This window comes from Monodelphis domestica, chromosome 8 (genome assembly GCF_027887165.1).
Source record: "Monodelphis domestica isolate mMonDom1 chromosome 8, mMonDom1.pri, whole genome shotgun sequence".
In the NCBI taxonomy this organism is placed as follows: Eukaryota; Metazoa; Chordata; class Mammalia; order Didelphimorphia; family Didelphidae; genus Monodelphis; species Monodelphis domestica.
In genome coordinates, this window is record NC_077234.1 from 4283383 (window position 1) to 4293385 (window position 10003).

Consider the following 10003-nt stretch of genomic DNA (forward strand, 5'->3'; position numbering starts at 1 on the left):
GAGGGAGAGAGAAGGAGGGAGGGAGAGAGGGAGAGACAGAGACAGAGACAGAGAGAGAGACAGAGAGAGACAGAGAGAATGGAATCTTCTCCCCCTCGAGGCAAGCAAAGGAGGGGTGTCTGATATTGAAGTCTGGCCAGGAAAGATGAGGGTGACTGTGGTTTCCCCCCCTTCAGCCTTCAGCCTATGATGGCTCCTCACTAAATCTGCCTTGTCACTCCCCATAGCTAAGTTGTTTCTACTCAACAACGTTCTTTCTTTAGGGGAAGAGGAAGATTCCCTCACATCTTCCCCCAATTATAACTGCCCTTTAGTTAGTCTTTAGCCAGTTGTAGTGGATAACAGAATTTATTCTAAGGTAATAGGAATGTAGGATGAAGTTAGGAAAGGCTGGTAAGTTGAGGCAAAGGAAGGAGGAGTCCCTCACTGTCTAAACCCTCCCCTCAAAATTGAGGTGACTTGGGCTTAATGTCCTCAAGCCCCTGAGGGGTTCAGAGTGATGAACCCTGACTTTAGCCCTGCCCAGCAGGTGCCTCAGTTCAGGTGAGGAGACTGATGATTCTCCTTGTGGACTCTCTTCAGTTTCTGTCCACTTGTTGGAGGGTTTTAGGGGGATAGAGTTCAGGAGTCAATGAAAGAAGAGGTTTTCTTGGGATTGGGACCCAGGCCAAGACTGGACCATCTCAGTAGCTGGGTCAAACAAAGCCGGAGACCCTGGCTCCACCTGCCCCTCTGGGTTCCTTTCCTCAGGATTCCAAATCTTCTCCTCCCATCCCCTGCTGCTGCTGCTGGAATCTTGGCAGCCATGTCAGGCTTTTTCCATTTCCAAAAAGGCTCTGGCCTTTCTTCTCTCACACGTCTCCCTGTTTTGTCTTGTCCGGTGGTGCCATCTTGATCCCACGTGAATTACTTCCCTTCCTTCTATTCCTGTGCTGTTCTATTTGATATTCCCATCTAGCATCCCCCTCCCCAAATAACACATTTTAGCCTAACCTATCTGTGAGCTATACTTGAACCTATTCTAAGCTAAGATCTGGGTTGCGGGAAAATGGATGAGGTTAGGTGTGTGCCATAAGGGGTTCGGACAATGTAACAATTTCCTCTCATACGCAACAATTTCTTGGGTGACGTTATGTACAATTCTTGTCCGTATGCAAAGCAGCGTCATATGCAAGTTAACAGAAGCTTTCTTATACTGTATCTCTCTAATGCTTGTTTACAATTAATCTTTTCTAGAACCTTCTAGATATATACTCTTCTTAGGGTTCATTCTCTCCCTAATGCTACTCTTTGTTTATGAATTTCCCTTTTCTCCCTATCTATTCTCTCCCTGTCTGTTACAGGTTAATACATTAGTCCTGTACTATTGTAAGTTAGTTTATTAGCCCATTGGTACCCTACATATGTTCACGTATGTTTCCTATACAAATATGACACATTACATATATGTTCATAGGCTCTGTTCTGAAGTCATCCAGACAGAAGTGATTATCCCTTTTTGCCTGTATGAGTTCTGCCAGACTTGGCATATTTTTGTCTTTGTGTATGTCCTAAGTATGTAGTGAGGATGCATACGCTCACAACTCTCTGGAAGTCCTCTTCTCACGTTGCCCGATGAGCTGGATCGTCTTCGTTCTTCTTCTGCCAGATTTCTGTGCACGTGTGTGCATGTTCCCAAGTGTGCTGTTGACATGCACGACGATTGACCCTGTAATGGAAGCTCGTTCTCCATCAGGTCCTTGATCGAAAGTTCTTTGGCTGTAAGCAAAGTTCCTTTGCGTTCTTTGGTGCTGACTGGGGTGTTCGCAGGTCCTGAGCTCTTCTCCTTTTCTGGTACTTTCTGGTCCTTTTCTGGTTTTGTCTGTTGTCTCACCTTGAGTGTCGAACTCTGGTCAGGTTAACCACAAATACAGGACCGAGCGTGCGTGTGTGTAATGGTTTTATCGTCGTGTGCGTGCCGTAAGAGTGATTTTGTGTGGGGTGTGGGGTGTGCGCCAGGGCGATTTTCGGTAAAGATTGCCCGTGTTCTTCACGAGGGAGCGTACGCTGTTTTTCTAGAGGGCTTTGGTGATGTGAAGAACTTTACATTTGGCTTTCCCATTTGTCGACTTCATATTGGCTGTCATGTGGGCTTTCTGCATTCAGTGTTCTCAGGTGGTTGTTCCTTTATGGGTTGTGGTAATGACGAATCAGATCGGCCTCCCTCCTCCCTGTTGTCTCCCTCCCACTTTGTTACTCTCTTCAGTTGGTGTCAAGCTGGGATCCAGTTCTGAGTAAGTTGCCTGAAATATCTGACAGGCAACTCACTCCTTACGCTGTTGGAACAAGGGTTTATTTAAGGAAGGGAAATTGGCTAGGAGAGGGCCAGGGCTTCCCCGATCTTCAACAGAGGGATAAAATGACCGTCTTGGGGGAGGGATGTGGCTAACAGGTTTGCGGAGCTTCTTCTTGATGAGGTCGAGAGAAAAGCAGCAACCAGCCAACAGGGAAAGGATGTGCTTGGTTGTTCCTCTTTCAAGTGCCCGGCGCCAGCCAGGGCGAGCTTTTTTCAGCACTTTGGGCGCTTCTTTTTACTGCCTTCTCCGGCTGCCCATCGCATTCTCCTCCGGATGCTCCTGAATGGACAGCTCTGCAGACTTCCACCCCATTGCCTCAGTTGGCAGGTTTCCTTCCATTCTACGCGTTCACCATAGCTCTTCTACTACTCCTGGGCATCTTGTGGGGACGTATGGGTTTGCTGATGGTTTTGTAGGGACAACTCTTGTTCCATGGGCTGTGTGTGTCTGCCTGGATGCTGGGCTGTTTCTCTACTTTGGCCTGGCGTTTCAGTGAGCGCATAGTGATGTTTGACGTGAGAAGCGGGGTACTCTGTTGGCATCTTCCTCTCTCACTTCAGATAATTTGGACTCTTTGCACTGTCTCTCAGGGATGGCCTTTTGCCTTCTTCTTGAGATGCTGTCGGTAGGTCTCCGCACTAAGCGCGATCTTCTCTGTCTGTCTTTGCCATCTTTGGCAGTTTCCCTCCATGGCTAACTTGGGGTTCGATGTTGTATTCCTCTGGATTGAGTCAGAGCCTGTTCTTGCAGCACCCTCAGTACAGTGTCCCTGTTTGCTGGCCAGTGTCTCCGTGGGGTGCCCTCCCTTACTTCCTCCTCCTGGAAAAGCCATGCTTTAGGGGGAGGATGAGGGATATTGGTGGCCTGCTGCAGCTTTTCTGCTGTCTTGGTGCATTAGAATCTTCTAGACGGAACTGAACTCTCATGGTGTTCTTTTGTTCCCAGATCCGTGGCACCATGCAATGGATGTCCCTCGGGTAAGGTGCTCCAGTGGCATTCCTGGTGCTGCTCACTTTTATTCACTGGGGATCTGGGGACTGTTTGAATCATGGCAGCCAGGGTCTGTCAGCCTGGATCACTTGAGTCAGCTGGCTTTCCAGTGCTGCTTTCTGTCTAGTGTCTCCGGTTTCTCTGACTGGACTAAGGCTTCTTCATAGCCTGAGTTTTGGAGGTCTTTGCTCTAGTCCCACTCTGGGTCAGAACAAACTCTCTTGTGTGCTTCCCTGTGGAACTTGCACCCGTCATGGTATAACGTGTCCTCAATAGGTGCTGCACTTTGGCTTGTGATGGGTTCTAAGTTGGAGAAAGGAGGATGAGATCTTCCTCAGTTTGTTTCCTGTCATAGTTCTGTAATGCAGCCCAGGGTCCCCTTCCCCAACCTCGGACTTCTCACAAAGCTCCTGCTAGCTGTGGACCCCTAGTGCAGACAACATCTCCTCCACTGATTTTGTGTCTTCTATGCCGTGACCTACTCTTCAGGCAGGATCAGTTGTTCTGGATTCACGGTGTTGGCGAGCCTACCTCTTTCCCTCTCTTCCAAAGCATTGTGGCCTTTTCTGTAGAGCTGGATGGTTCTTGGTCTTCATCACTTACACATACACACCTCCAAAGGAACAACTGTGGAGTTGAATTCAGATCAAAGAATATGTTTTGAGGGGAGGATGGGAGAAGGGATTTGTGGTTTCTTTCACAACATGAATAAGATGAAAATGGATTTTACACATGCATAATCTGTGTCAAATTGCTTACCGTCTCAGTGGGGGGGGGGGTAGAAGGGAAGGAGGGAGAAAATCTGGGGCTCGAAATTGTAAGAATGATTGTTAAAAATTATTACATATAATTGGAAAAAATAAAAAATTCACCACTTTCTGACCTTCGCTTTCACTTGTCTAACTACTGGAATCCCCCAAGTGGCTGATCCGTAAACATCCCAAACTCTAAATGTTCAAACCCAAACTCCTTCTCATTCTTCTGAAGCCCTCTTAGTTTTCTGAGCTTCCTGTTACTACTGAGGGCCCCACCACCCTTTCAGGCACTAGTTCCAGGCAGGGGAGACCATCAGAGAAAATGCCTGGTGTTGGGAGATGGAGCCTGGTGTGCCAGGAACGGTCCAGGTCAGTGTCACCAGGTCACAGAGTAGGTGTAGGAAGACTAGACAGGGGAAAGGACCCGGTTATTAAGGGCTTTGAGTGCTGGTACAGGACTTCTATCTGGTCGGCAAGGCATTAGGGAACTCCTGGAATTTGTGGAGTGGGCAGTGGCATTGGCATTAGGTGATGGGGACTGGTGATGGCCTCAGACATAAGAGGGAGCTAATGAGGTCAGTTTGGACAAGCTGAGCTCAAGATGCTTATGGGACATCTAGCTCAAGAATTCTAATGGATGGCTGGACGTGTGAGGCTGGCGGACAGGAGAGAAGTTAAGAATAGATCAGATAAATAGATACGCGAGAACTAGTGTCGTAGAAGTGATCCCTGAATCCCTGGGAGCTTATCACATGGCCTAGTGGAAGAGAATAGAGGGGACCCCAGCAGAGCCTTCGGGGAAACCCACGGTTAGCAGGCATGGCCTGAATAAAAAGCACAGCGCAGGAGACTGTCAAAGAATGGCTAGAAAGGCAGGAGGCGAGTCAGGGGCACGAAACCTGGGAGAAGAGAATGATGGTGAAAAGGGCTGCAGAGAGGCCAGAGTGGATGAGGACTGGGGAAAGGTCATTCTTGTTATTGTTCAGTCATTCAGGCATGTCCAACTCTGCGACCCCTGGACTAGAGCCCGACAGGGTCTGTGATCCTCCATTATCTCCCCAAGTCTGTCCAAGCTCACGGGCATTGCTCCTTAGTTGGCCGCTTCTCCTTTTGTCTCCCGTCTTCCCCAGCATCAGGGCTTTCCCAACCAATCCTGTCTTCTCGTCATGTGGCCAAAGTAGCTCAGCTTCAGCGTTTACCCTTCCACTGAGGAGTCTGAATTAATTTCTTCAAGTACGTTGCTGTCCGAGGGAGTCTCGGACTTCTTCTTCAGCCTCATCATTCCCAAGTATTCATTGTGCAGTGCTCAGCTGTCCTCATGGTCCAACTCACCCGGCCATACAGCGTTACTGGGAAAACCCTAGCTTCGACTGTACAGACCTTTGCTGGCAGGGTGCCGCCTCTGCTTCTTAGTATGCTGGCCGGTTTTGCCATAGCTCTCCTTCCAAGGGGCAAGAGCCTTTTTTTAAACCGTGTCTTTTGTGGGATCAACCATGCATTGGTTCTAAGGCAGAAGAGTGGTTGAGGGCTAGGCAATGGGGGTCAAGTGACTTGCCCAGGGTCACATAGTCTCTAGGCCTGGCTCTTTACCCACTGAGCCACCTAGCTGCCCCCATGGTAAGCATCTTTGACCTTCATGGCTGCAGAGGCGGTTTGCAGTGATCTCTGAGCCCAAGAATATACAATCTCACACTACTTCCATTTTTTTTCCTCCCTCTTTTCCGGGAAGTGATGGCACCAGCGACCCTGATCTTAGCTTTTTGGATGGAAAGCTTCAAGCCAGCACGTACACTCTGGTCTTTCACCCTTCTCAAGAGGCTTCTTGCTTCCTTCCTTTCTGCTCTCGGAATGGTATTGTCTGCATCCCTGAGACCGGCGCTATTTCACCTTAGTTTGGGCGCGCGATTGATCTGGTCTGGCATTTCTCACGATGGCCTCTGCGTCTAAGTTAACCTCGGTGCCATCATAAGCCTTGTCATGCTCCTTTGCCGGTCACTCGTTCTAGGCTCCGTTCTACCTGTTGCTCAGGAGACAGGTAAGATGCTCTGGAACGCCCATCTCTTGGAGGACTTGCCCCATTTTTGGGGTGAACCATATAGTTAAAGGCTTTAGTGTAATCAATGAAGCAGAAATAGATATTTTTCTGGAATTCCCTTGTTTTCTCTATAATCCAGCAAACATTTCATTGATCTCCACAATGACAAGGCAGTGATCTGGCGGGGGAGGGAGGTGACTACTGTTGTCCATTAAGAGCCTGGGGGGGCTCGGTGGCTCAGCAGCTAGAGCACCACCCCTGGAGTCAGGGAGACTCAGCTTCCTGAGTTCCAATTTGGCCTTAGACACTTACATAGCTTTGTGATCCTAACCAAGTCACTCAAGCCACGTTGCTTAGTTTCCTCATTTGTAAAATGATCCAAGGAAGGAAATGGCAAACCACTTCAGTGTCCGCCAAGAAAGCCCCAAATGGGGGCACAAAGAGTTGAACATAGCTCAAATGATTCAATAACAAAGTTTCCTTTGAATGATGGGATCGGAAGCTAGACTGTAGAGAGTTAATAAGACCATGAACCGAAGGGAATGAAAGGGGCAGCTAAGTGGCTCAGTGGGTAGATCGCTGGGCCTGGAGAGGGGAAGTTTTAGGTTCAAATCTGGCCTCAGACACTTCCTAATTGGGTGACTCTGGGCAAGTCACTTAAGCCCTTACTGCTCTTCTGCTTTGGAACCAATATTTTTGGTCAATTCTAGGACTGAAGGTACAGATTTAAAACAAATGGAAAGGAAGTGCAAGCCCCTATCGTGGATGACTTTCTCAAGGAGTTCAGCCCCGAATGGAAGGGCAGTTAAAGGACAATAGGGAGTAGGTATGAAAGGATCTAGTGAGGGTCTTCTGAAGATGAGGGAGACACGGGGATATCTGGAGGCAGTGGGGAAGCAGCCCATACCCAGAGAAAGATTGCAGAAAAGCAAGAGTGGTGATGGCAGAGGGTACAACCTTCAGTATTCTGGCTCCCAGGGGTGCTTCTGGCTGGGCTCTTGTCTTTCCTTCCTCCTTGCACTTCTGGCCGAGGGGGATGCTCATTTTCAGTCATGTGGGACTGTTTGGCCCGAAAGGCTGAGCAGCCTTCCAGGGAGCTTCTTTTGGAGGTTGTCTGTATATATTAGGTCAGGGCTGGATTCAATAGACCTGGAAGGACTGCAGGGATCTCGAGGCATTTGCTACTAGTGGGGTGTGTGTGTGTGTGTAAGATAGGGAAGGTCAGAGTTCCCGTGAGTATGACATTTGATTCTCATGGTAGCCTTTTGGGGGAGAGTGGGTGCTATGTGTATTGTGATCTCTGCTTTTGAGATTGGGGCACTGAGGCTCACAGCTTAGGGGACTTGTCCAGGGTCACGTAACTCTCTCCCCTCTCTCTAGAGGAAGACGGTCAGCCAAAGCTTAAAGGGGTTTGTTTGCTGCTCGCCTTACACTCTCTTCATTCCAGGCTCAGCCCTTTTCCTAGGGACCGGGCTGTTCTCAAAGAAAGGCACAAGATTAGGGTTGTCTTCCCACCAGCGACCAGCCTTGCCTTTCCCGGCATCTTTGAAACTCACTGGAAAGAAGATGAGAAGCATCCTGATGCCAGCATCGCCTCTTATGCCCCAGGCCCTTGGGCAGACCTTTGGTGGGCCAGAACTCAGCTGCCTCTTCAAAGAAAAGCATTTAAACTCAATGATCCGTGAAGGGGGAGTCAAGACACTTGAGTTCATGTCCCACTAGTGACTTAAAGGGAAAGTCTGGTTGGTTCCTTTTCCCTTTCTTGGCCTCAGTTTGAAAGCTGTGTGAAACGAGGATAATTCGATGATTTCAAACACTTCGGCACTTGGACAGCATGAACAGTCTGCATTTCCCTCTGCCTTTCCATATTGAAAATGTTGTTAGAATTACCCATCACTCTCCAAATGGGGACTTGAGCACACATGTGACACACACACATGCGACACACACACACACACACACACACACACACACACACACACCCTCTTATACTCTGACTTTCCTCTGTTCTTCTGTGCATTCCACCAGGGAATTAAGAGCATCTGCCTGGAGGAGATGGGTCAGACTTCACCCAGTCTGGAGAAAAGGCAGAGACTATTGGGAAAAATCTAATTGGGTTTAAGGGTAATTGGGCCAAAGGGAAGCAGACAGTGACATCGAATAAATCAAGTCCCGTGGCCAATGAAGGATCATTCAATTACTGAGAATCTGCCCTGGAAGGGTCCCAGGTCCAACCAAATATTCCAAATCTTCTTCCCAGGCATGCCTTTCTGGGCAAACTGATAAACGATCCAGAAGGGAGTGTTACAAAGCATGAAGAGGGCCATCTATCAAGGACAAGAGCATCGTCATCCCCGGTCATCTTTTCTCATCAGACAATGAAGCTCAGAAAGTGACTTTGGCATTGACAAGCCTGTGCGCTTTCCTAACAGATGGCAGAAAAATCTGGCACCAGTTTGGTAATGATGCGTCCTCCACCATTACCCTCCCTCTCAATTACCACCCAAAGATTCTCATTATCTGGACACATCTTCAGGATGTGCATGCCTTAGGCATTCAGGGACTCTTCTGCTGGCATGTCACGCACACTGCCATTAGAAGGAGCCACGACTGCAGTCCTTGGTGGCATACAACAGTCATTGCCTAGGTCACGGGGGTGGGGGTGGGGGGATGCTGCCCCTTATTATCATAAACAAGCATGAATGATGGAGTCACTCACTACCTCTGGGTCTCCTCCTCTTGCTTCTCTGCCTCCTCAGAGTCCTGTATTCATGTCACTCATCTCCAATTAGAGATCGTCGAGGTAAGAAATCATGGAATTTCAGATGTTGGCTATAGATGACCTTGAAAAGGTCCTCAATGTCTGTCCAGTCCAACCTGTTCCTGGATAGCAACCTTCTTGACAGCATCCCTGACAAATGGAGGACCACCAAGAAGAGCCTGTTATAGCTGGAAACAACCCAGTTCACTTTGGCATCTCTGGGATAGTCAGAAAGGTTTTTCCTTCTCTCTAACATTCGAATATTCCAATGTATTTATGACCTCATCAACATGGGCATTCTTTCTAGATGGATCATCATCTCCACCATGTGCGTGGAGTGCTGGCCTAGATTCAGGAAGACTCTAGTTCAAATCCAACCTCAGACATTTAATAGTTCATTGACTTTGGGGAAATCACTTCACCTTGTCTGCCTCAGTGTTCTCAAATTTAAAATAGAAGTAATAATAGCATTGTTGTGAGAATCAAATATGATACTTTTTTTTAAAACCTCTAGTTTCTGTCTTAGTGTCAGGCCTAAGACAGAACAGCAATAAGGGCTAGGCAGTTGGGGTTAAGTGACTTGTCCAGGGTCACAAAGACAGAAAATCTCTGAGTCCAGATTTGAACCTAGGTTCTTCTAACTCTAGGCCTGATATTCTATCTACTGTGCTACCTAGGTGACCTAAGATAATACTCACCAAAAAACATGCTCATCATGTTCCTGGCACATCAGCCTGTGGGCTACATTCATCAGCTATTTTTCACTTTTATCTTGTGGCCAGCTAGGAACTCCAGAAACTCCCTTGGAAATGAGATTGGTGTCAGATTACATTCACATATTCATTTAGGTAATGTCACAATGACTCTTATATTAGTAAAAACTTCTTCTGGATCAATAAATATTCTTCCATTGGTGGCCAGTTTTTACTTTGCAAAGTTGTGCTTTGATATTGTATTTATATGAGTCTCGAGTTGACCTTGGTAATTTCACTCCCAGATATTTTTAGGAATTGGTGATTATTTTTTAATGGGATTTCATTTTCCATATTGCGGCTGGATTTTATTATTGCTAGACATGAATGGTGGTGATTTGGGGGCAATTTCTTATATTGCTATTTTGCTGATC

The 10003-nt window shown here is 47.6% G+C and overlaps 1 long non-coding RNA gene across 1 annotated transcript; it reads right to left on the minus strand.

Moving 5' to 3' along the window:
* Positions 1 to 329: 329 nt before the first annotated feature.
* On the minus strand, positions 330 to 9125 carry LOC103095592 (uncharacterized). Its single transcript, XR_472144.3, has 2 exons — positions 8839 to 9125; positions 330 to 3953 (listed from the first exon to the last, which is right to left on the minus strand). It is a non-coding gene; the product is annotated as an uncharacterized LOC103095592 (long non-coding RNA).
* Between the last annotated feature and the right edge of the window lie 878 nt (positions 9126 to 10003).